Raw genomic sequence first — 24118 nt, 5'->3', positions numbered from 1 at the left:
ACGGCTATGATTCACTCGGCATTACACCATTCAAAGTAATAGAAAAAAAATAAAAAAATATGTCAAATATTCTTTCTTCTATGTACCGGCTCAAAATTTTGCTCTGTTCAAGTTTTTTTTTTTTACTGCTTAGATGGGTGGACGAGCTCACAGCCCACAAGATGTTAAGTGGTTATTGGAGCCCATAGACATCTACGACGTAAATGCGCCACCCACCTTGAGATATAAGTTCTAAGGTCTCAAGTATAGTTACAACGGTTGCCCCGCCCTTCAAGCCGAAACGCATCACTGTTTCACGGCAGAAACAGGCGGGGTGGTGGTACCTACCCGCGCGGACTCACAAGAGGTCCTATCGCCAGTAAAAAAAAAAAACAAAAACAAAACTGTTTACTTCTGACATAATTAGTTCATATTTGCAACGTTCCAATCTCTTTTGAATGTAATGCAAATTTTCTGGCTTTTACTATGCGGATTTCGTTTGAAATACGCCGTTCACGTTAGCACAACTTCCACTGAGCATTCGCTGTGGGTGTATCTAGTTTTTTTTCTTCTGATGATCTTATATGAAAATGGTTTAATGACTATTAATTGGAAAAAAATTATCTCAAATGGGTACCTGGTTACAACTGGTTACTGGAGCTCATAGACATCATGACGTAAATGCCGCCAGCCATTGAGAAACGAGTTCAAAGTAATAATTGAATTCTCTAACGGCTAATTGCCTAGCGGTAGAAATAGGCCGGATAGGCTATTTGTATAGGTTACAATAAGATTCACTAATATTTTTACATGAATAATTTCACGAATTTCTTTAAAACTACGAACATCTCCATTTTTTTCCGGAGTAGTCTTTTCACATTCCTTCAATCATCTATCTTTAAATACTATCTATGCACTATATCCATCGATATATTAGCACACTATATCATATAATACTACTATCAAATGATTTTTAAAATTCTCCTTAGACAGACGGCCATGTCACCAATTGTGTCAACTCAAAACAGCGAAACAAATAATAGTAAGCGAAATCTAAATTTATAAAAAGTGAAAAATAGGAAATGTACAGTCCATAAAGGGTAACTTTGTCCCGCCATGCGAACAATTTTGTACGTATTGTCTCAGTTATACTGGATATTAATAAAAAATATGGATTATCCGTGAGTTATAAACGTTTACAATTAAAATTTAAATCATTTTGCATGAGCATAGAGTGCAAATCTCACAAAATTGACAAAAAAGTTGTGGGCCAATGTTATATTAAGAGAGGGGTAACTTTGCCAGTATCAGAACTGGCAATACATTTTTGATGTATTTTTACATTTAAAGCCTTATGAAGGATTGGTTCTTCTTTTATATATAAATAAATTAGGTCACCGTGTTATGACAGCTGTTTACAAAAAAAATAAGCTTTAAATTTAGGGTTTCTACTAAACTTCAATATAAGTGTGTTTGAAAAGGACCTTTATTTAAAGGAACTTATTTATCTTCTATTTATTATTACAAATCAGTCTTTATTCATTATAATTAGACAAACGTATTTAAATCGGTACCAAATTGCTTTAGTGGACGTTAAGCGTATTCTAACAATCACACGGTGCTAGTGACCGACCTTGCGGACAGCTGAAAAACTGCTATCCGTCATAGCTTCTCAGAAACTAGATGGATCATGCATGAAAAAAATGTCTGCCGGCAATGTACTATAAATAGGCTTCGAATGTTACAACTGGGGTTTGATGATTGACAGCCGGATTACTGTATTGATTTTAATGATATATACGTTCACGAGCAATATTAGTAGAGATTTTTATTAAAATTTGCGTAAGTTTTTAACAGTGTCAGTTTACGTTTTTGTACTTAAATTATGAAAAGTATTGTCACGTTCAGATGCACACTGAGAAATGATTATATTAAATAACAAATAATAATTATATTATTAAAAAAAAGAACTAAATTAAATTTTCTAATACAATTTTATTTGGATGTGTCTTGTGGATTGCCTGAAGTAGTACTACAGGTATTTCTTGTCATATTTTGATCGTAATGGACACTTCATTTCGAAAGTGTAATAATTTTAAATGTCAAAATGAATTCACTGTCTTCATGGTACGTCAACGATTTTCCAGCTAATGTTCTTTCCATTACGCGTTCTGTGGAAGAGAAGTGATCGCTTTTACCGATAAGGGGGTCTTCAGTTATTAAGTGTTTTAGTTTGATTCTATTAGGTATGCTATATTACGTATCTTGTATAACGAAGCGTATTTACAGTTAACCTTATTATTATTATTATTTTTTATTGCACTTGTAGGCAGACTAGCATACGGCCCACCTGATGGTGAGTGGTTACCATCGCCCATGGACTTCAGCAATGCCAGGGGCAGAGCCAAGCCACTGCCTACCGCTTAATACTCTCCACAAGCCTCTTTTGAAGAAGGACATGTCATAGCGCTCGGGAAACACCCTGGAGGGGAGCTCATTCCATAGTCGGATGGTGCGTGGCAAAAAAGACCTCTGGAAATACACTGTCAATGAACGCAGCTTTTCCAGGTAATATGGATGAACTCTGCTCCGATGGCGGGAGGTGCGATGATAAAAAGGAGATGAAGGGATCATCTCAAACAATTCCTCAGAGCATTCAATGAATATTTAATATTTAAATGAATTATAAAATAGTTTCTCAAGTTTTCATTGTTCGTGACGTTGTTTAATTTAATGTAATTATTTGAATAAATTATGATGAAAAAAACCTTGTCAAACATTATAATACACGAGTTAATTTAGTTCATAGTGCGTGAGCTAACGCTAGACTACTTTGTTATATTAGCTGCCATTAGTGGGGTTTAGGCACGCTTCAGGACATTAGCCTCGAGTCGCCCTAATTTCTAAACGGAGGCAGACGCGTAATTTCGAACTAACTTATAATACTATAGAAAAGGGGTGATAAAGTTTTATAAAAAAGCAATATATTTTCATTATTATAAAGTTGATCTAAAAATATATTCGTAAGAACATCGCAAGCAAGTGCACCGGAATAACTTATGCATAATAAAACTTTTTTTTGTTGCATTGGTTTATTGGTGGTAGGACCTCTTGTGAGTCTCAACAAATGTTCACGATTGATTTCCACGGTGAAGGAATAACATCGTGTAATAAAAATCAAAACCCGCAAACATTATAATTTGCGTAATTACTGGTGGTAGGACCTCTTGTGAGTCCGCGCGGGTGGGTACCACCACCCTGCCTATTTCTGCCGTGAAGCAGTAATGCGTTTCGGTTTGAAGGGTGGGGCAGATAATTTTCCCATCCCTAACATTTTTTCACTTCTATGCTATACGGCGAATATATAGCCGTAAATCAATAGTTTCTAAAAATCTCTATATCTTTCAAAATATATTCCAGAACCGCAGGCTACAGCAGCTTGTTATACACAAGGATATATTCTACTAATATGTGAGAGAAAAAAACTAATACAAAGAATTTCCACGTCTGTAGAAACCCTAGAAGTTAGGTCTTGAATTTTCTGTTACGGCAAAATAGAAGCCGTGACGCATATCAAGCAACAAGGGTACGGGCAGTATTTGTCTCGTACCGCACTAGCAGTAAGTTTCGTTTTTAGGCTGCCGCAGTGAATGTGTTAACGTTCTCGATAGCGTGAAAGTTAGCTCATATTTGTATGGAGTTGAAACGTTTGCCTACGTTTACCGCTAGGGGCGCTATGTGTTGTATGCAGTTATACAAAATTGGCTAACTTTTACGCTATCGAGAACGTTAAGAAACTCGCACTAAGCACACTGTAATTTATACATACTAAAACTGCTTATTTATAATATACAGATAAAAATACAGATTAATTAGCATTTATTTTGATTGCATATTCCTCACACAGCTGACTGTGTTTTGGGTCTGATGGATTTGCCGTGTTAAAGGAAATTTGATGAATAATATCCCGAGGGTGTCGGAGAAGTTGCAACGCAACACGCGAACGGTCAAAATCCTGTCAAGTTCAGAGCAACAGAGGCTAATACCTTCGGAAAGTAGTTAGCCACAAACAAAATAATATAGAAGACTCAGTACTTGTATTTTATTTCTCATTTAAAGTAGAAAGGGACTTTACATTTTGCCCAAAAATTTATTTGGCCCAAGGAACTACAAATTCTTGTTTATTCAGATAGCATTTGTTAATAAACGGAAAATCGCCTTTTTCGGGTTAAAAATTTCAACATTTATATTGTTGTATTTTGTACTGTTTAAATAACTTTTTACTAGTCTAATTAGGATGCATTTAAGTAAAGTCGTGTGAATATGGTCGAATACTGAGAATTAATAATTTACATCACAGTATACTCTGTTGTAATCCATGCTTCTATGAAATTAGTGTTCTGTATAAAAATCAGTTAAATTACTACTACATACATAAAAAACAAATTTCCGTTTTATAATTTCTTAAAAATAAAAATTTGCATTCGAAATTGGAACGCGAATGGCACGAGCGCCCAAGGCTGAGCGCTACCGACCGCACGCGCTAGGGAGCAGGCGTGCTCTTATTATAACGATTCGCCTTTCAAGAAGATCGATTAAATTAAAAGTATAATAATATTTCACTAGAATCGCACGATATAAAAGGAAATGAGTATTTAGTTATACCGGATCAGGGTCGAGTTGATCGATATTCAATGAACTAAATAAATCAGGTAAGTTCGCGAAATTATTACCAATGAATGATACAGTCAGTTATGATTATTATTATTAAATTATTTGGGATCGACTTTTTTATAACCTCAAAATAAAAGATAACATAAACAACTAAAAACATCCAAAATATCATCTGTTCGATACGATGCGATATTCAATGAACTAAATCAGGTAAGTTCGCGAAATTATTACCAATGAATGATACAGTCAGTTATGATTATTATTATTAAATTATTTGGGATCGACTTTTTATTAACCTCAAAATAAAAGATAACATAAACAACTAAAAACATCCAAAATATCATCTGTCAATAAAACAAATTAATAACATAAAATCATATTCGAAGTTTGTGGTTTTAATCGTAATATTGAATGCATGACAAAATTTCAATCTTTTCATTTTTGTTCCAAATTATTTATCGAAGGTTTGCGTGACATCACGTCGCTCCGAGCTACGCGACGTCAACGGTTGATGAATTATTGCTTATTAGCCGCGTAATCAACCGTTTAATCTTTCAAATTAATTTCAATTACAGTATGTACCTTGAATTTTTGTTTGTTTGTTTTTTTTAATCGTTTATTTTTTGTCGATTTTATTCGTATCGTTAATGTTGTTTATAATTAGGAAAACGAATATTTGTTTAGTGTTTAAATTTGTACTGGTGATAGGACCTCTTGTGAGTCCGCACGGGTAGGTACCACCACCCTGCCTATTTCTGCCGTGAAGCAGTAATGCGTTTCGGTTTGAAAGGTGGGACAGCCGTTGTAATTATATTTGAGACCTTAGAACTTATATCTCAAGATGGGTGGCACATTTACGCTGTAGATGTCTATGGGCTCCAGTAACCACTTAACACCAGGTGGGCTGTGGGCTCGTCCACCCATGTAAGCAATAAATAAAAAATAGCAAGCATGAGCGGTAGTTTGATAATAAGACAATAACTATATTGCCAGTTTTATTACTATGGCAAACTCGCTTTCATCCTTGAGACATGAGGTCGAACTTTCAATTATATTGTATCAAGCCAGAACGCATGAGTCTGACTCGGCCGAAATAGGCCCGACGGTGACACGTACCCGTTCGCTGATAGCAAATAATTGTATAGAACTGAGACCTCCTCTTTCATGAAATAAATAAATGAAATGTTGAGCTGTATACATATTAATACGTGAAGCAAAAACTTTGTATCCCTTTTTACGAAAATTTCGAGGACGGAGGAGTATGAAATTTTTCACACTTATAGAGAATATAGAGAAGAAGTGCATAATGCTAATTTTTTTTTTAATATATCATTTAAGAAACTTTAAATCAATAAAGAAAACATTACACACACTACATACCATGTATTTGACGTACACACGCATGCATACTATTTATTGTCAAACTTTTGTTCTTGGCGTCTGTTGTCAAATTGAGAATAGATTTAAATATTGTTTGTCTTTATTAATATTTTTTTATAGTGTAGCTATGGCGAAATTTGTGATTATAGAAGTATAAAATACAATCATAATACAAACTCACAATTCCGATTAATTATAGTCGAATTTCGACTACTGCGGGACCACTAGTATAAATAATTATGGCATTCCAGTATTCCATCATAATATGATAAAACTTGCAGTGTACAATCTCGTGAGTACATTTACCACGATAGTGGACACGAAACGAGGGAATAATGTATAACGAGGCAATTTGTATCAATGCACGGATCAGCGGCCATCAAGGGCTTCAAAGCCGCCGCTGCACCTGCTTAGCTCCTAAAAATCGAATAATAACGCTAACGTTGAATACTAAAACAGTACAATTTCATTGTTATCATTCACGTATAAGACTGAAAATTGCACTCGAAGTACAATAGCGGTTTTGACGTTTTAAAAGAAAGTCAATAATTTTCAGTGGCAAACCGCAGAATGTACAGTGCGTGCGGTAGTTTTAATGCTACTTTTAACTTTTTATGAATCTTCAAAGCCGATCTTAAGGCTATCTGGTCCTACATTTAAGATAAACGTAAAACATAAAGTTAAGGGGTCTAAATTTTCTGTAGTAATAGTAAAATATGAATGATTAGATATATTAGACAGTATTGTAGAACAATCATGAAACCAGGTTTTATTAAAATAGAATTTAAAATTTGAAATAAAAGTTAGTAAATTTAGATTCAATAATAAAAAAGTATTTCTAAGCACATTGTCTTATCTGTGTACTTTTATTTAAGATAGAACACTTTTCAAAATAATTTACGAGATTTTCACTGTTATTGAATTTGTTTTAAATTTCATATTTAAACACATGAAACAGTTATTCAAAACATAGACAAAAGAATGGATTCAGTTAGATCTGTTACTCAGCGCGAGGGCATTTATAACATTCGATTGTTCCGGCGACAATAGCGGATGAGAATTCACACTTCATAATGTAAACTTGATCATGAAGCATCTGCGAACAGGCAAACTAATATGCACGATATTGTTTTGAGTAATCTTTCATGGCTTGAAGTACTGCGACTAGATACTCCATACTACTTGAAGTCACTGCGTTCATACACAGTGCATTTCCAGCGATCTTTTTTGCCACGTAACATCCGGCTTTGGAATTAGCTCCCCTTCACGGTGTTTCCTGAGCGCTATGACATGTCCTTCTTCAAACGAGGCTTGTGGAGAGTATTAAACGGTAGGCAGCGGCTTGGCTCTGCCCCTGGCTTTGCTGAAGTCCATGGGCGACGGTAACTACTCACCATCAGGTGAGCCACATGCTCGTCTGCCTATACGGCAATAAAAAAAAACAAGTTATACTAAAGATATGTGTCGTAGCTGGTAGCTGGTAGCTAGTAGCAGCCAGCCAAAGATTAGTTAGTAGTATCGTGAGAAGCGTAAATTATTCTGAAATTCAATTAGTAGTATTTTTTAATTCTGCAATCATTTTTGTTGATAGTAAATCTGTTTGTCATCAGTGTTATCGTTTAGCACTTCCCTTATACGAAAATATATTTTACTCTGTTAATATTTATTTTGTCATCTTATAAAAAATGGAAAGTGATTTAAAGAGAAACATTGTTTGATAAAATCGCGTAAGAGACCCTACCAGAAAAGACGTGTGCCTTTAACAAAAGGTCTTTCATAAAAAAAAAAAAAAAAGTGTTGTCAGATCGTTCTGAGGGTGAGACATGTTATGAAAACGATTAGCATAATTTAACGTAATTAAAATTGAAACATCATTAAAGTCAAAAAACATTGTCTTTAAATACAGTAATAGAATGTAATTTGAGTAATTCATAAAGAGAAGAATATGCAATTTTTACGTAATCAAATAGAAACACACTTAAAAAGAAATACGTATTTTGAATTTTACTTTATTTCAAAACGTGGAATGCAAAACTATGTTCTATTTTAAACAAAAAAATAATATCTTAACTTCAATACGTATGTACCTATATATGAATATGTGTCTTTTTAAAAAGCGTTTTAGAATTTAGATACAACCGCTATTCACGTTCCTATATCCCCGACCTTAGAAATTGGTTTTATGCAAATACGTATCTCGTGCCAGCGACAGGTGACGTGCGGCACCCTTAATTGTTTTTTTTATAACAATATATTCAAATATTGTGACGTTTTTTCTTTAGATTTTTTTTTATATAGCGGGCGATGGCGCGGTTGGCGTACCAGGTGGTCTGGTAAAAACTGTTCTTTTGCTGTAACAGCTTGCTGGCACGTTGCGTCTCTACAATACCAAATAAATTGCTTATTCTTGGTCTAATCATTTGATAACGAAATTTAAATAAAGATTGTTTGCCTTTTGATTGTATGTAAATATTCATCTTTTAGGAATTAAAATAACACATACAAAAGAACTGCTTGAATATAAAAAAAAAAGTTTGAAACTGTCAAGTAATATACTGTCAAATATAATTGATTTTGGAACATAGCATTCAAAGTGCAAATCTTTAAAGAGAAGTTTGAAATTAACGTAGAGTACTATCATTCAAATTTATGAGGTTTTTATAATACAATTCAAAGAAAATTAAGCAGGAAGGCAAAAGCTTGCTTAACTAATGAGTCGGGATATAACGGTGCCGTATAAGTGTCCTATCTTGTGCAGTAAAACATTTCAATGGTAACGGAGATTCCATTCTTAAAAATTTAGTCAACATTTTATGTTTTTTTCCCTTTTAGGCAGACGATCATACGGCCCGCCTGATGGTGAGTGGTTACCGTCGCCCATGGACTTCAGCAATGCCAAAGACAGAGCCAAGCCGCTGCCTACAAAATATTTTTGAAGTAGCAGTAGCCTTGCTAAAATGCAAACTGTCTAGTAATATAATGCATCTCATTATGCCGCTGGTTCGTGAAATGACCTGTATCTACCACTGGGTTATCAGCTTCTTTATAAGGCGTAATGCTCACGAGACCTCGCGGCTAGCGGCTGGATTTACATTGTTAGTAGTATGAGTTTTGATTGTGTTTAGCCCGCTTATCATTCTAGCCAGCGCCAGCGTAAACTAATTATAATAATTTGATTTTAATATAATCAGAATATAAGGTTTGTTGTAGGAATGAATTATATTCGGTGCATTGTACTAAAAAAGTAGATGCACAGAAGATTTACTGGTGGTAGGACCTCTTATGAGTCCGTACTGGTAGGTTCCACAGCCTTGTCTATTTCTGCCGTGAAGCAGTAATGCGTTTCGGTTTGAAGGGTGGGGGTAGCCGGTGTAACTATACTGAGACCTTAGAACTCATATCTCAAGGTGGGTGGCGGCATTTACGTTGTCTATGGGTTCCGATAACCACTTAACACCGGGTGGGCTGTGAGCTCGTCCACTCATCTATGCAATAAAAATTTTTTTCTATGAATGGATTATTCTCATACCTGGCTACCCTGCTTATTGTAATCTGTCAGATCTACTTAATTATAAGGTAAGTTAAGCGTAAAGTCGGTAACGATTGCAATAATTTTCTAGTAAAGTTCAATTGTCGTGTGCGTCAGGCGTGCAGCCCTCTATCGGGCATCACCTGCTGTCCAATTATCTGGTCATTTATCGGCGTGGATCCAACCTCAACTGTAGTTTGATCATTTATTAAAACGTTATTAAATATGGTCAATCGATGAATATGTCTTAAGCATCGTTGTGTTTAAGAAAACGATTAAAATCAAATTTCAAATCCTTGTGTTCCATGGGGAGTGCTCTGAGGAATTGTTCGAGATGATACCTTCATCTCGTTTTTACCATCGCACCGCCCGCCGCCGGAGTAGAGTTCATCCATACTACCTCGAGCCACTGCGTTCATCCACAGTGCATTTCCAGAGATGCTCCCCTCCACGGTGTTTCTCGAGCGCTATGATATATCCTTCTTCAAAGGAGGCTTGTGGAGAGTACTTAACGGTAGGCAGCGGCTTGGCTCTGCCCCTGGCATTGCTGAAGTCCATGGGCGACGGTAACTCCTCACCATCAGGTGGGCCGTATGCTTGTCTGCCTACAAGGGCAATAAAAAATATTTAGTTGTAAAAGATCGCTTTAAATCTAAGCATTAGCTTACTAAAGATTTGCTTCCAATTTTAATCTAGATCTACTAGTCATTTATTTGTCGTTGAAAACGTTTAAATACACGATGCCATTTAAATTTCGTGAGTGGTCCATTGATTGTTTCGTTGCCGTGGACCGATTTTATCTTATAATTGCAGGTTGTACACTTGGTCACAGGCTCGATTCCTCGGTAGAGAGCAGTTCGGAGGACGTGTGAGAATGAAGGACAATAGTACCCCGCGCGCCGGTGCGGTGCTGAGCAAAAAAGCCATGAAAAAATTTATTATTTCCACATTAATTGTTGTTTGAACGTAACTCGGGTAAAACGGGTCAACACTTTTACTAGATAGTTTTATTAATTTTAAAACATTTATTTATTAGTATTTAAATCACAAATAATTATAAAAAAAACTAAGATTATGTTCAATTAAAATTAAAGCGTTTAGTCTAGAGTCTACTTAATTAATCGAATAATTATAGTGATTCAATAGAAATAGCTACTACAATTATTTATCTTTTTCTTTTCTTAACATTTAGCGGTGGTCACGGCAGAACGTGGTCGAATCACTTCCTTTTTGTAGAAGATAAAATGCGCTTGGAATATAAACGTTGAATTGAAAACGTGAACGAATGGTAGTCACCATTTTTGCAATATGCCAGACGAGATACCTGATATGAAGTACATAGTTACCGGTGTGCCCATAGATAGATAATATTTTTTTTTGACCTTTTTATTTTTTTTATTGCCCTTTTAGGCTGACGCGCATACGGCCCACCTGATGGTGAATTATTACCGTCGCCCGTGGAATTAAAAATTGCCAGAGGCAGAGTCAAGCCGCTGCCTACCGTGAAACTACATCATAATGAGAATTCTATACACGTTGACATATGCTATCTCGATATCTCAATTGTATTGTATAATGGCTGTCCTTTAACCCGGACAGCGTCACTGCCTCGTGGCAGAAATGAGCCGGCCACATAGTAGTTACCTTCCCGTGAAGGCTACACTATATACTATACCACGAGTTTTATTATTACTTTTAATAAATTTGCCGCACCTTTATTACACAATAACATTTCTTCATCCTGGTCGAAGGTACGTGTTAGATGTTTTTTTATTACTTAGATGGGTAGACGAGCTCATGGCTCACCTGGTATTAAATGTTTACCGGAGCCCATAGATATCCATAACGCAAATACCATTCGTGCCTATGCCTACCTTTAGACGTAAGTTCTATTTCTCAGTATGACAGTACACGGCTACCCTATTGTTCACGTCGAAACGCAATACTGGATCACGACAGAAGTAGGCAGGATAGTAGTACCATCTCTATCCTACCTCTATTACCAGTAAATCGTCTGTATATTTAGAAAAAATGATACCTATTCTGCCGTAAAGCAGTAATGCGTTTCGGTTTGAAGGGTGGGGCAGCCGTTGTAACTATACTTGAGACCTTAGAACTTATATCTCAAGGTGGGTGGCGCATTTACGTTGTAGATGTCTATGGGCTCCAGTAACCACTTACCACCAGGTGGGCTGTGAGCTCGTCCCCCCATCTAAGCAATAAAAAACCTGTCTGCGGGATTTGGACACCGGGATTGTCGCATCGCTCGATACGAGTACAAAGATAAAGCGCCCCTTTATCTTTTAGGCCACGATGACCAAATTCTACACTATGCAGTTTGTTTTATCTAATGTGGAAATTGTATTTTGAATGCAAACTGTACCCCGTTTTATCGACTTCAGTTCGTTGTAGGCTTTTTTAAAACGTATTCACTGCTATTGTATATTAAGGACTACATACACAATACCGATCGAGGATGACTCAAGTGTTTGGAGCAATTTTGAATATTATAATATGTTAACTAGATGTTGTCCGTCAGAAATGTTTTGTTGATCCTTTATACAATTAGTGACATTATTAGAACAATCATTGTCTTCGTGAATGTTATGTTTACAAGTGAGTTTTCGGAATATAATTTTATTGTTTTGTATTATTGTTTGACAGACGTCACTTTTTTGTTGCGATGTCACAGAGCGTATACAATAGTCCGATAGACTTCAGATAATCGTATGGGTATAAACTAGAGATATAAACGTGGTTATTTTTTTTAGGCATTTAAAACTTTGAAAACCGTTGATAATCTTGTATTTTTGTTCATCTGAAAAACGTAAATTTTGAGAAAAAAGCAATATTACAAAACACCTTCTGTCACGTAAACAAATCGGATATCGAATTGTAAATAAATGTTGTTATGAATGTAGAGTGAGGCCACCATGCTAGAGAGACGGTTCAGGCTCAATTGATTGCTGGCAAAAACTGCATTTGCATAGTGCTTCGATGCTTGTCGCGATAGTGGCCACCGCGAGCTCGGTGCGCTCACAAAGAGGTAGTAAAAATCGGATGTGGTAAACGAGTATATAATTATACAGTTACTGCTAAATACACATTCATTTCTAGATGCATATTCCAATCCGTACGAAATTTGTAAAGGACCAGCTCTACGTATAAAACAGTAGGAAATCACGGCCTGAGAATAAAAACGAACCATAATACATTGATTTAATTTTAGGTTATCGTATTGGCTTTTGTTTATTTATGGTTAAATGTTTCATCAAACGAAGCATATTGGCCCTCTATTGGTCATATGTAATAAATCAGCGGTCAAATTCTTAAAGATTTAGTCTTTGTTTATTGATTATTATTTTTTTCGCACTAGCTGACCCGGCAGATTTCGTAGTGCCTCAATCGATAAATAAAAAACCTAAGCTTTTCTATAAAATAAACTTAAAACAAACAAAAGGATCCGTCCGACGGGGGACACATCAAAGGGAAAACAAAATTGTTATTTTTATTTAATTCCGAGCATTTTCATATTTATCTACCTTTTAAACCTTCTCTGGACTTCCACAAATAATTCAAGACCAAAATTAGCCAAATCGGTCCAGCCGTTCTCGAGTTGTAGCGAGACTAACGAACAGCAATTCATTTTTATATATATTTCGCATTATATATAGGTACGTATACACGAAGATACGAAAAGAATAAACTCCATCGAAGATATTAACTTAACAATAAACTGATTTTTCCTAGTGCCCGGCGAAAAACATTGTGGTGACCTGTTCATTTTATGAAATCATTATTTACATAACAGATAAACATCAACGGACACGATTACGATCATATATGATTTGTAAAATTTAAAAAAGCGAGGTAAAGCAAGTTCATTTTATACGTAGGTCCTCGTGTGACAAATGTCGATGCCACCCACCACACGCACGACTCTCGCCGCACCGAGACGATCCAATAAATACGACACACATTTTAAACTTACCTTTATTTATTTCGTATACGATTTATCTTTTCTTGTCCGCTTTTAATCACATATCGTTTTTAGACAAAATTGATATTCGTGATCTTAAAAAACATTAAAATATGTAGTACGAGTATTATAGAAATAATGTTTTGTGATCGTAGAAATCATTCGCTGAATTAGTGCCTGACTGATTCTCTTTATCTGTAGTCATCATGGCCTAAAAGATAAGACGTCCGGTGCATTCGTGGTGAGCGATGCACCGGTGTTCGAATCCCAGGCGGGATCGAATCCCAGGATGTTTGAATCCCAAAAATTGGTAAATTTTTCTAATGAAATACGTGCTCAACAAATGTTCTCGATTGACTTCCTCGGTGAAGGAATAACATCGTGTAATAAAAATTAAACCCGCAAAATTTTAATTTGCGTAATTACTGGTGATAGGACCTCTTGTGAGTCCGCGCGGGTAGGTACCACCACCCCGCCTATTTCTGCCGTGAAGCAGTAATGCGTTTCGGTTTGAAGGGCGGGGCAGCCGTTATAACTATACTTAAGAACTTAGAACTTATCTCAAGGTGGGTGGCGCATTTACGTCGTAGATGTCTATGGGCTCCAGTAACCACTTAACACCAGGTGGGCTGTGAGCTCGTCCACCCACCAAAGCAATAAAAAAAATCTGTGGTATTGTCAGACACATGATATATTTATTCATTTGGATATTTAATATGGTTGGCGCAAGATGTAAAGAGATCGGAATAGATCAGTCGAACAGATTATGATCATTAATATTTCTCGGAGGCAAGCGATCTGATCCAGTGGTAGATTCAGAAAAGCACTGCTTTGACTAGGGTAGACGTTAGCAAATTCTTTAGACTGAGCCCCATGAGCTCGCACACCAAACAAAGTGAAGCCAAAATGGTCCCACGAATCTCAGTAGCCAATGCAGATAAGTGGAAAAAAAGATCATTTATTCTTCAAAATCCTTTGACCTCGATAAAGGAATATTTTAATAAAGTCATTTGATCATTTAAGTATTTGAACTAAGAAGCCAGGCGTGTATTTTTTTTCGAAAGAGAAACTGTCATTGTTAAATTATGACATTAGATTATTTATTGATGAAATGTTTAGAAGAATAATTCACTGTTAATGTTTTTATTATGATTGGATGGATTAAAATAACATCCAAAGTCTGAACTAATCGAGGTCTTAACAGCAAAAGCGAAGATAAAAGAACAGGTATTAGATAAATTTAACTTTAAATTGTAGGTTTTGTTGGGTATGTACGTGGAACCCGTATGAGAAGATAAAGGTAATTTTGATTAGATTAAGACGACATCTTTATTTACCCGCATATTAATAAAATAAATTTGAAAAGGAGTTCTTTTAACTAAATCCATTTAATTAGTGTAATAAAATGAACTGTGAATGAAACATTAAGAACGAAATTGAATTTCCCACAACAATACTTAAAATTCATATTCGACTATTTCATTGCGTGCTAAAAGACAACAATATCGTGCTCTAGGTCTTAAGTAGAAGCATAATAAAATATTTAATGCACTTTTTTTCATGATCACTTATTCAAATTTATATTTTTCGTTTATTAATTTTGTATTTACAGGATTCTGAAACAGGAACTCAGGTATCCGCATTCCAGACCTAAAATTATTTATTTTGTGTGGGGCGTGAGTTACTGGTCGACCCGCCTCTTCGTTACTATGTTAATTCACGCTACCATCGACTCCCGGTTCGTTTTAACATCAAACAAAAACAAGAACTATTCTTTATGATCATCATAATACAGTTTTTCATTTTAATGAAGTGTCTAATCGTTTACATGCGGCTATAGAGATTTTGAGTTGATGTCTCATTTTATTTTAAAATGTTTGTCCCTATGAATTTCGATTTCTGTAAAATCTGTTTGTGTTTCAATTCTTTGTTAACAGTACGATAACATTCCGGGAATTAGAGAAGTCCTGATCTTGCTTTACGCATCAAAGAGATGGCGATATCACGTCATCGAAATATTAATACAAAAAACACTGCCTTGAGAAACCAATTATCTTGGGAGACCTCATCAGCACATCGCACCCTCATGATATAATGGTGAGCGATCCTATTCTTTTGGGCTCTATCTCTGCATCATTTCATGTCTCGCTGAATTTTTCTATTTCTCTCTTTAATTCCCATTTTGAGTAATAATAACTAATAAATACTAATAATAATTAACACTAGGACTGAATAATAGGACGTAGACGGATTGGTAGTCTTGCTTATTTCTATCGCGAAGCAATTGTACGTTTCGATATGAAGGGTGCAATAGGCTAATGCAATTGGAATTTCGACTTCATGTCTGAATGGGACAATGGCCGGTTGTATTCACGTTGGTGTGTTTATAGACTCCACCATTACTTAATAGCAAGTGAAGCATGAATTTATTAATAGTAACTTATCTAGGTTAAAAATAACCATAGTTGACTTACTAGGTGTTATGTTATAAGCACATCGGAGCTTAAAAATTCATTAAATTAAAATAATCTCCTCATGTTAACATAAAAAGATATGCATAATTTAATTTTTCCGAATTTTTAACGTTCCAATATGTCTCTAAGGCATTGTGGATATTCTTGCGACCCTTTTTGGGATAAAGAATTATATACATAAATAATCGATTTGAAAATTATATTCTCGCTTCGACTTCTAATGCTCTACATAGACACGAACACCTTAAAAACGTATTTTTGCCAAGACTAACTTCATTTGCCTGATATCAGAAACTGTACTTTTAAATTTTAAGTATTAAAATCGTAATTGGTTATTAAAAAAGGCATATATCACAAGCGTGGAAGGGTAAAGAGTGCGGGCGTCGCGTGGGACACGAGGGACGTGATTTGTGTGAGCCATCGGGACCGACACGCCCCTTCATTAACATGCTAATGTAGGTTCTGGGACGATAGGGATTCCTTCCCTCGTCTTATTGGGTCAATTATTTGAAAGCCTTAAAGGAATTAATTTTTCATAAAGGCTCTTCCGAGCCCTCAAGTTAACGTATCGTGCTTTTTATATATATCAATTCTCAAGAAGAAAAAGTCACTGTCACTTTATAATATGTACATAGATTTCAATTTTCATCTCACTGAGAGGCTCTATTCGAATATTTGCTTTTGAGAAATATATTTTATAGATACGAACTATGCTTTCAAACGCGTACTGATATTACGTCAAGTATTAGAGATTAGCTTTTTCTTCCGACAATGTCCGAGGCGGTAGTTTTCCATATTATAAACGAATGTATTTAAGTAATACATAGTTGTTAACAAAAATACTGGATGTGCGTCGAAGTTTGGGTGTGCGTGTGGCCGGGAGGGCGGCGCGAGACGGCGCGACAATGCGCGCTGCGGTAATGTATGCACGTCGAGGAGGTCTCGTGCGCTCGTGGGAAGACCCCGTCTCGACTTTTACCCTTTTGTATTATTGATCTGCAATGCTAACTAATTAAATTATTTATTTTGTATCTGTCTTATATGTTCTGAACTTTGAATTAGAGAAAGGTGTTTACGACAGAAAGAATCAAAGTCATTGTTGCAGAGCAAAACAGAGTTGACAAATTTTTTACAAAAGTCTAAAAAGTCGATAAGGCATTAAAAATAAATAATTAATTAACTTCCTCAAACCTGCAATTCTCTACGACGTCTACGCGCTACGGATCGTAGCTACTGCGAACCGTAGCAGCTTTCTTTCTGCACTAGAGAAACTCGAAATGCTGCGAATCTTAAAATCGTCTTTTTATATAAATCTAGTTCGATTTTAATTGACGATAATTAAATCTTAATAAATCGTTTGGTGTTTCCACGCACGCGTCCAACGAGTGCGTGTAATTATGCCGGCGGCGTATACTGTAATTTGGCGATCGCTGCGGGCTTAGTTCGGAAATTGCGCTGTTTCAGCGGAACAACTTTGCAGTCGAGATATTCTCAAATGCGAAGGTATCGCGTGCGCCTTGTACCAGACGAGTGCCGACCGCAAGCCGGCGATCAGCCCCTTAAAATTCACTCTTCAATTACGAATCGTAAATTCCAATACGACTAATTAATGACACTTGAGCAAAACCGTTATTGGTGTTCCAAATTTATGCACATTTTCTTGTAAGTGATACCTGCATCGATGTCGGTTTTACTAGATTTTTTCCAAGAAAACGGAATATACTGAAGTCAAACTGTATCAGGTATCCCTGGAAATTATAGATTTTTTTTATTGCTTAAATGGGTGGACGAGCTCACAGCCCACCTGGTGTTAAATGGTTACTGGAGACCATAGACGTGCACAACGTAAATGTGCCACCCACCTTGAGATATAAGTTCTAAGGTCTCAAGTATAGTTAAGACGGCTGCCCCGCCCTTCAAACCGACACGCCTTACTGCTTCACGGCAGAAATAGGCAGGGCGGTGGTACCTACCCGTGCGGACTCACAATAGGGACCACCAGTGATTACGCAAATTATAATTTTGCGGGTTTGATTTTTATTACACATGTTATTCCTTCACCGTGGAAGTCAATCGTGAACATTTGAAAAGAAAAAATAAATCGAATTAGGGTTCCCGACCGAGTTCCTCACTCAAAATCACAAATATTCTGACTCATTACACTAAATACCCTGGATCATTTTTTACTAAAGTGCAATTGTTTTTAAGATATCAAGCTTATAGTTTGTAAGTTTGTATGTTTTATATATTTGTCGTTCCCAACTATTTATACATAAATAAGTTTTGGTAACGACAGCACATGGCAGCGCTTATAAAAAAAAACAATTACAGCAAATTAGTCTTCTTGGATGGAGTTACCATTTTATTATTGTTTAGTATTTATTGAATGAAAGAACTTTTCTTGTCATTATTTACCCTTAGCGGCGTCTAGTGAAGGTGTTTTTAAAACAATAAGATGGAAATAAGGCGAGATCCTTCATTTTAAACGGTCAAAAAACAATTTACCTACATTGGGTAAGGCAAAGTAGTCTTCTTGGTTGAAGTTACCATTTTATTATTATTTAGTATTTATTGAATGGAAGAACTTTTCTTGTCATTATTTACCCTTAGCAGCGTCTAGTGAAGGTGTTTTTAAAACAATAACATGGGAGCGAGGCGAGATGCTTCACTTTAAAACGGTCAAAAAACAATTTACCTACATCGGGTAAGGCAATCGTTGTTTATGCCATGCACCGGCTAATTACGTGGGTTAGCCGGAGAGCTTATTTCGGCACATAAACCTGCGTCCGTTCGAAACTAATTTATATTGGAATGTGATATACGCGCGGGCGGCGATTGGCCCGGGGGCACGCGCCGTTCGGCCAGTTTTAATCACCTTAACCCTAACTTAACTGCTGTTGAAACACTACCGATGCAGAGGCGCGCCGCCGACACAGGCGCCACGGCTCGCGCACACAATCTGAGGGGTTATTACGGTAACGCTCTTGTTATCGTTTTTGATTTCGATTTGAGAAACGTAACAATTTTTTGGAAGTGAAACTTCTAATGCGATTTCCAATAAGGTTGCGTTAAACTAGAAAGAGACAGAGTGAGAGTGAATGCGTGACACTCGAACGCATGCGCGTAGTATACCTGTTACAGGCCAGCGCGAGCGTTAGCAACGAGTAGCGTCCAATATTTTAATGGAGTGTTTAAAATATATATTTATTTATTTTCCTATCTATAATTAAAAAAATATATTATGTGAAAATTGAAAATGTCGCATCTCTTATACGCAGCATTCTTTATTAGAAAAGCAATCTGATTTAAGGATGAAAAATAAAGAAAACCACAATACTACACATCGAAAAAGAAGTTTCACTTCATTCACAGGCATCAAGTTGCACACGCACCTTTTTTTGTAAAGGAAATGTAATGACATTACTTACGCTCTTCGAGTTTTACCCTGATTAATATACAGTACAAGCATTTTTTTTTACCCTCAGGGTATTCAGCCTCAGCCTCAGCCCATAGACATCACGACGTGGATGCGTCGTATTATGGGATTTACCCTACAAACCGGTACGTATTATTGTTACCCGGAAGTAAGCAGAATGATAGTACTTAGCCATGCTATAACAGCGGTAAACTAAACAGACAAAATATGAAAATAATGTGATCAAATTAGTTTTAAAACATTAACATTGTTTTTTGGTTTCAAATGATGACGATTACGACTATGCTTAGCTATTTAATCCTTAACCTGGACCCATTACGTACTTGTAACGAACACTTCTTTTGCTCTCGCCGCCGGATATTATATTTACTTCTTTACACATTTTGGTTTGAGCGTCGAATTAGTGCCGTTCAAAATCGATGACTGCGATGCAACTATTTATTTGATCGATTGTAAGGAAAGCGTCAGACGTCGATCGGGACCGAGGAATGGGATCGATAGAAATTGTCATCGAAAATCGATTTGGTGATTCCCGTGACATGTTTTTGCGTGTACATTCCCGGATAGAGGCCGGAGTCACGGTCGAGTTAACAGAGAGTGCGATTCTCACGGCGCGTCGGAGCTGGCGCCGTGTGCCGACTTTGTTCACTGATGTTTGGTAGATTCTAAACATTTTTACAAATAATTACATTAAAATTAAGCCATCCCTCGATTTTAAGTTTGCTGAGTAATTCAATTACGTGATTGTTGCCATTTTGCATTCCAACTCAATTTTACTCTAATAAGTGAAAGGTAGAAGAGGAAGAGGTCGACCGAAGAAGACATGGATGGAGTGTGTGAATAACGATATGAGAAAGAGAGGAGTGAGTGTTGAGATGACGGCTGATAGAAGAGAATGGAACCGAAAAATTAGCTGTGCCGACCCCACCTAGTCGGATAAGGTGGAGAAAAAAGGAATTTAGCGCATAATTGTGCCAATAATCTCCGATCCACAATAGGTCTATAACAGCGACAAGTAAACCGCAAGTAAACCACGAATTGGTTTCTCGTCTAGACAAGTAATGCTGCTACACCTAATAATAACTTTCGTTGTGAGCAGTTTTCATGTTTTGTTGCAACTTTTAACAACTATGAATTTACTGTACTTTCTGTGATAGAAGCAATTAATTTTGTGAAGTCAGTCAGCCAGTTTTGGACAGTCAATTTCGCAATACGATAATCATCTCTTAGTGTTAAAATAAATCTAATTTGCCAAAAGAGATTGAAATGCCTACAGCAGACTGGAGGATTGGATTGTGCCTTTTCTTCAATATTTTAGATATTATAGATATTACGCTCTAAAGACACATTACGTAGAACAGTTTTAAACAAAAAAAGTAGAGAGCTCAAAACAAAGTGTCCACTCCATTGCGAAAAACTGTTACACACTGAAGAATTTATTTGCATCTCGGTTGGCAGCCCTGCAAGCCACAAATCACTCGTTCCACAATGATAAACGCCGGCTCTTTTGAACTGTTACACTGAATAACGAATCACTTTACCGAATGTCTTTGGCCGTATAATTAATCGTCGTACCTAGTTTATGAATTGACGAAAAATTCATACTTTATCCGGCGCAGCGTAACTAATTGTTACCGTTCATCCGAATTTGTTTTCGGTAGAATCTAAGAAATGTTTAGTCAAAGTAGGTTAATTGTTTTACCGTTACATATTAAGCTATTCCCACGATGCGATATGCGTTTTATGATGTTCATTATTCGCATTTTTTTGATATTAATTATTAATCAATCAATGATACAATTTTGATAGTCATATGAAATGACACGTAGCGACTTTCGATAGACGTAACGTGGGACGCCCCCTGGCTAGATGATGCGATGACCTCCGCACGGTGGCCGGCAAGAAGTGGATGAGGAGAGCCGCAGACCGGGCTCAGTGGTGTAGATTGGGAGAGGCTTATGTCCAGCAGTGGACGACTGTAGGCTGTTAATGATGATGATGATGATGATGACTTTCGATAGGTACTTTCAAATCTATAGTTTGACATTTAATCATATTATTATTTGCTATGGATAGCGACGTTGTAGTGAATAAATAGCTCTTCTGAGTATTATATCTTTCAAAAGTTTAATGACGAGTCTTTGTTGAGAGCTGGGAATTAAGCATATGCACCAAATACATTTTTGATAAACAACGCCTTTAGTGTAGAACAATCATTAAACTTTGTCCTTTTATTGACAATCGATGGGTTTCAAAAGTACTAGAGTAGAGACCTCGTACTGGACAGTGTCGCCATTACCTATAGCCGGTGACGCTTTTTAACCCTCGTTTGACCAAGAAAACGTTCGGAGAAGTTCGGGAAACTCGGAGAAAAGGTGTTCGTTCTAGAGTTGATTATTAAGTAAGAAAAAATATCTCTTGATCGCACAGTCGTGTATTAGTCTGCTGAGTGACGACACTACAAAGGAAGTCATCTCCTCCTCCTCCTAGTGAGGAGTTTTGCGTTGTTATAACGACTTTTTTTTTCCTACCTAAGCTGATGAGCCTTGAGAGGCTTTTTTTTATTTTTTTTTATTGCTTAGATGTGTGGACGAGCTCACAGCCCACCTGGTGTTAAGTGGTTACTGGAGCCCATGGACACCTACAACGTAAATGCGCCACACACCTTGAGATATAGTTCTAAGGTCTCAGTATAGTCACAACGGCTGCCCCACCCTTCAAACCGAAACGCATTACTGCTTCACGGTAGAAATAGGCGGGGCGGTGGTACCTACCCGTGCGGACTCACAAGAGGTCCTACCACCAGTAATTACGCAAATTATAATTTTGCGGGTTTGATTTTTATTGCACTATGTTATTCCTTCACCGTGGAAGTCAATCGTGAACATTTGCTGAGTACGTATTTCATTAGAAAAATTGGTACCCGCCAGCGGGATTCGAACACCGGTGCATCGCTCGAATGCACCGGACGTCTTATCCTTTAGGCCACGACGACTTCAATAGGCTATATCAGCGTAACCTTAACTAGTAGGTGAGCTCACGGGGCTCAAACCGGAGTGTTGCTAACACTTACCCTAGCAAGAGCAGTGCTTCGCAGAATCTACCACCGGATCGGAAACGCGACCCACTGAGAAGATCCGGCGAGAAACTCAGTGGGCTGTGGGACGATATGAATGATTCAGTTTGTAGGGTATTCATTCCTCTGGCTGAGTAGACGGTCAGTGGGCTGTATTTATAGGTTAATTTGCTCGTAGAGCCCTTCATCGCAAGCAACGGGTTCGACGAGGAATATAAGGACCAAATTACCATTCGGAAAAGCATGTTTAATTCTATCTTACCGTTCGAATGGAAAAGCATGATTACATCGTGCCAGAAATATCCACAGCCATAGTAAGAAAAGTTCTAGCTGTCAACATTTTGAAGAAAAAGTTACGAGGGTGACATTTCATTGGTACCCTGCCTATTGTCATTAGGTTCCGGTCTGGAGCATGTCTTACGGTGAGTACGGTATGTTGGCCATCGACCACCATTTAACACCATTTGGGCCTTGAGCTCGCTCATTCGGCTAGGTAATAAAAAATAGTATCCAGATAAGATGATGTATGTATTATTATTCAATGAACATCTCACATACGTCTAGGTCACCGTATGACGTTACGGTATACATCCGGTCCGCACTCCGTTGAGATTTCGTATTTAGGTCAGCGGAGTTCATCCGCCCCCGTCGATCTTGCAATATTCACTTTGATTTGTGTACTTGAAGGTTTATTTATGTGGTCCGATACGATTTTGGATTTTGCGTTCGTCCGACTTTGAAGTTTTGATTTCGATCAATAAATGTGCAAAGTAAATGCGAATTCTCGTGTATTCATAAACCAAAGCTATTTTCGGTTTTTTAAGAAAACTAAGCTAAGTTTGTAAACTCACAATTTTCTAAAAAACATTATGACGGCCTCTTAAATATCAATTTTTTTTGTGAAAGTGATATGGTTACTAGTATGTCATAAAATATGTTTTCAACACATCACAATGCTGAATTGTATGATTTTTCCTGCGCATTTACGAACAAACGCTGTCTGTCTACAATAATCAGAATACAGATTTTGTAAATGAAAATATCTCCAAACGATTTTGTCATCGCTGTTGTTAAAATAAAAGTATTTCCCGTTTCGCAAATAAGAAAATATCGTGCTAACATCGTGTCGGAAGCACTAAATTTAATTTTGTGAGATGTTCGAAATGGATCCCATTTACGTGTTGTGTTTGTTTAATTAAGACTCATTATTATTCAATTACGCGAAGATTTTAAAACGGTTTATTAGCACGTGGGATTACGTTTGCTTTTACGAGATCAATATTTGTTTTTAGAATTTCCGATTATATTGTTTCCGATTTTAGTTTAGGTTTATTTTGCTTTAAAACAACGATTTCACTAAACGAAACATCACAAGGTACGTACGCATTTGAAAATGTTTCTGTTTAGAATTAATAAACCATTTTTTTTTTGATACAATATTTAGTTTACCTAGTTGGATTCTCGGTACTTCATAGCAAAATCGGACTCGATTATTCTTTGTTTATAATATCGAATGCAAACTAACTGTGTGTTTCGATATGTGTAGGATCGCGAGATGCGAATTGTCAGTGCACATGTTACACGGCAGGTG

General features: G+C 36.7%; 1 protein-coding gene and 1 long non-coding RNA gene across 2 annotated transcripts in view; one reads left to right on the top strand and one right to left on the bottom strand.

Annotated features, from left to right (window-relative positions):
- Nucleotides 1–24118, bottom strand: part of LOC101739936 (protein rhomboid) — a 134231-nt gene that overhangs the window by 34025 nt on the left and 76088 nt on the right. The window lies entirely within an intron of this gene.
- LOC134200459 (uncharacterized) lies at nt 8627–10726 on the top strand. Its single transcript, XR_009975400.1, has 2 exons — nt 8627–8806; nt 10376–10726. It is a non-coding gene; the product is annotated as an uncharacterized LOC134200459 (long non-coding RNA).

The sequence above is a fragment of the Bombyx mori genome, chromosome 17 (genome assembly GCF_030269925.1).
Source record: "Bombyx mori chromosome 17, ASM3026992v2".
In the NCBI taxonomy this organism is placed as follows: Eukaryota; Metazoa; Arthropoda; class Insecta; order Lepidoptera; family Bombycidae; genus Bombyx; species Bombyx mori.
Note: the sequence above shows the minus strand (reverse complement) of the source record. Positions and strands in the feature narration are given on the sequence as shown.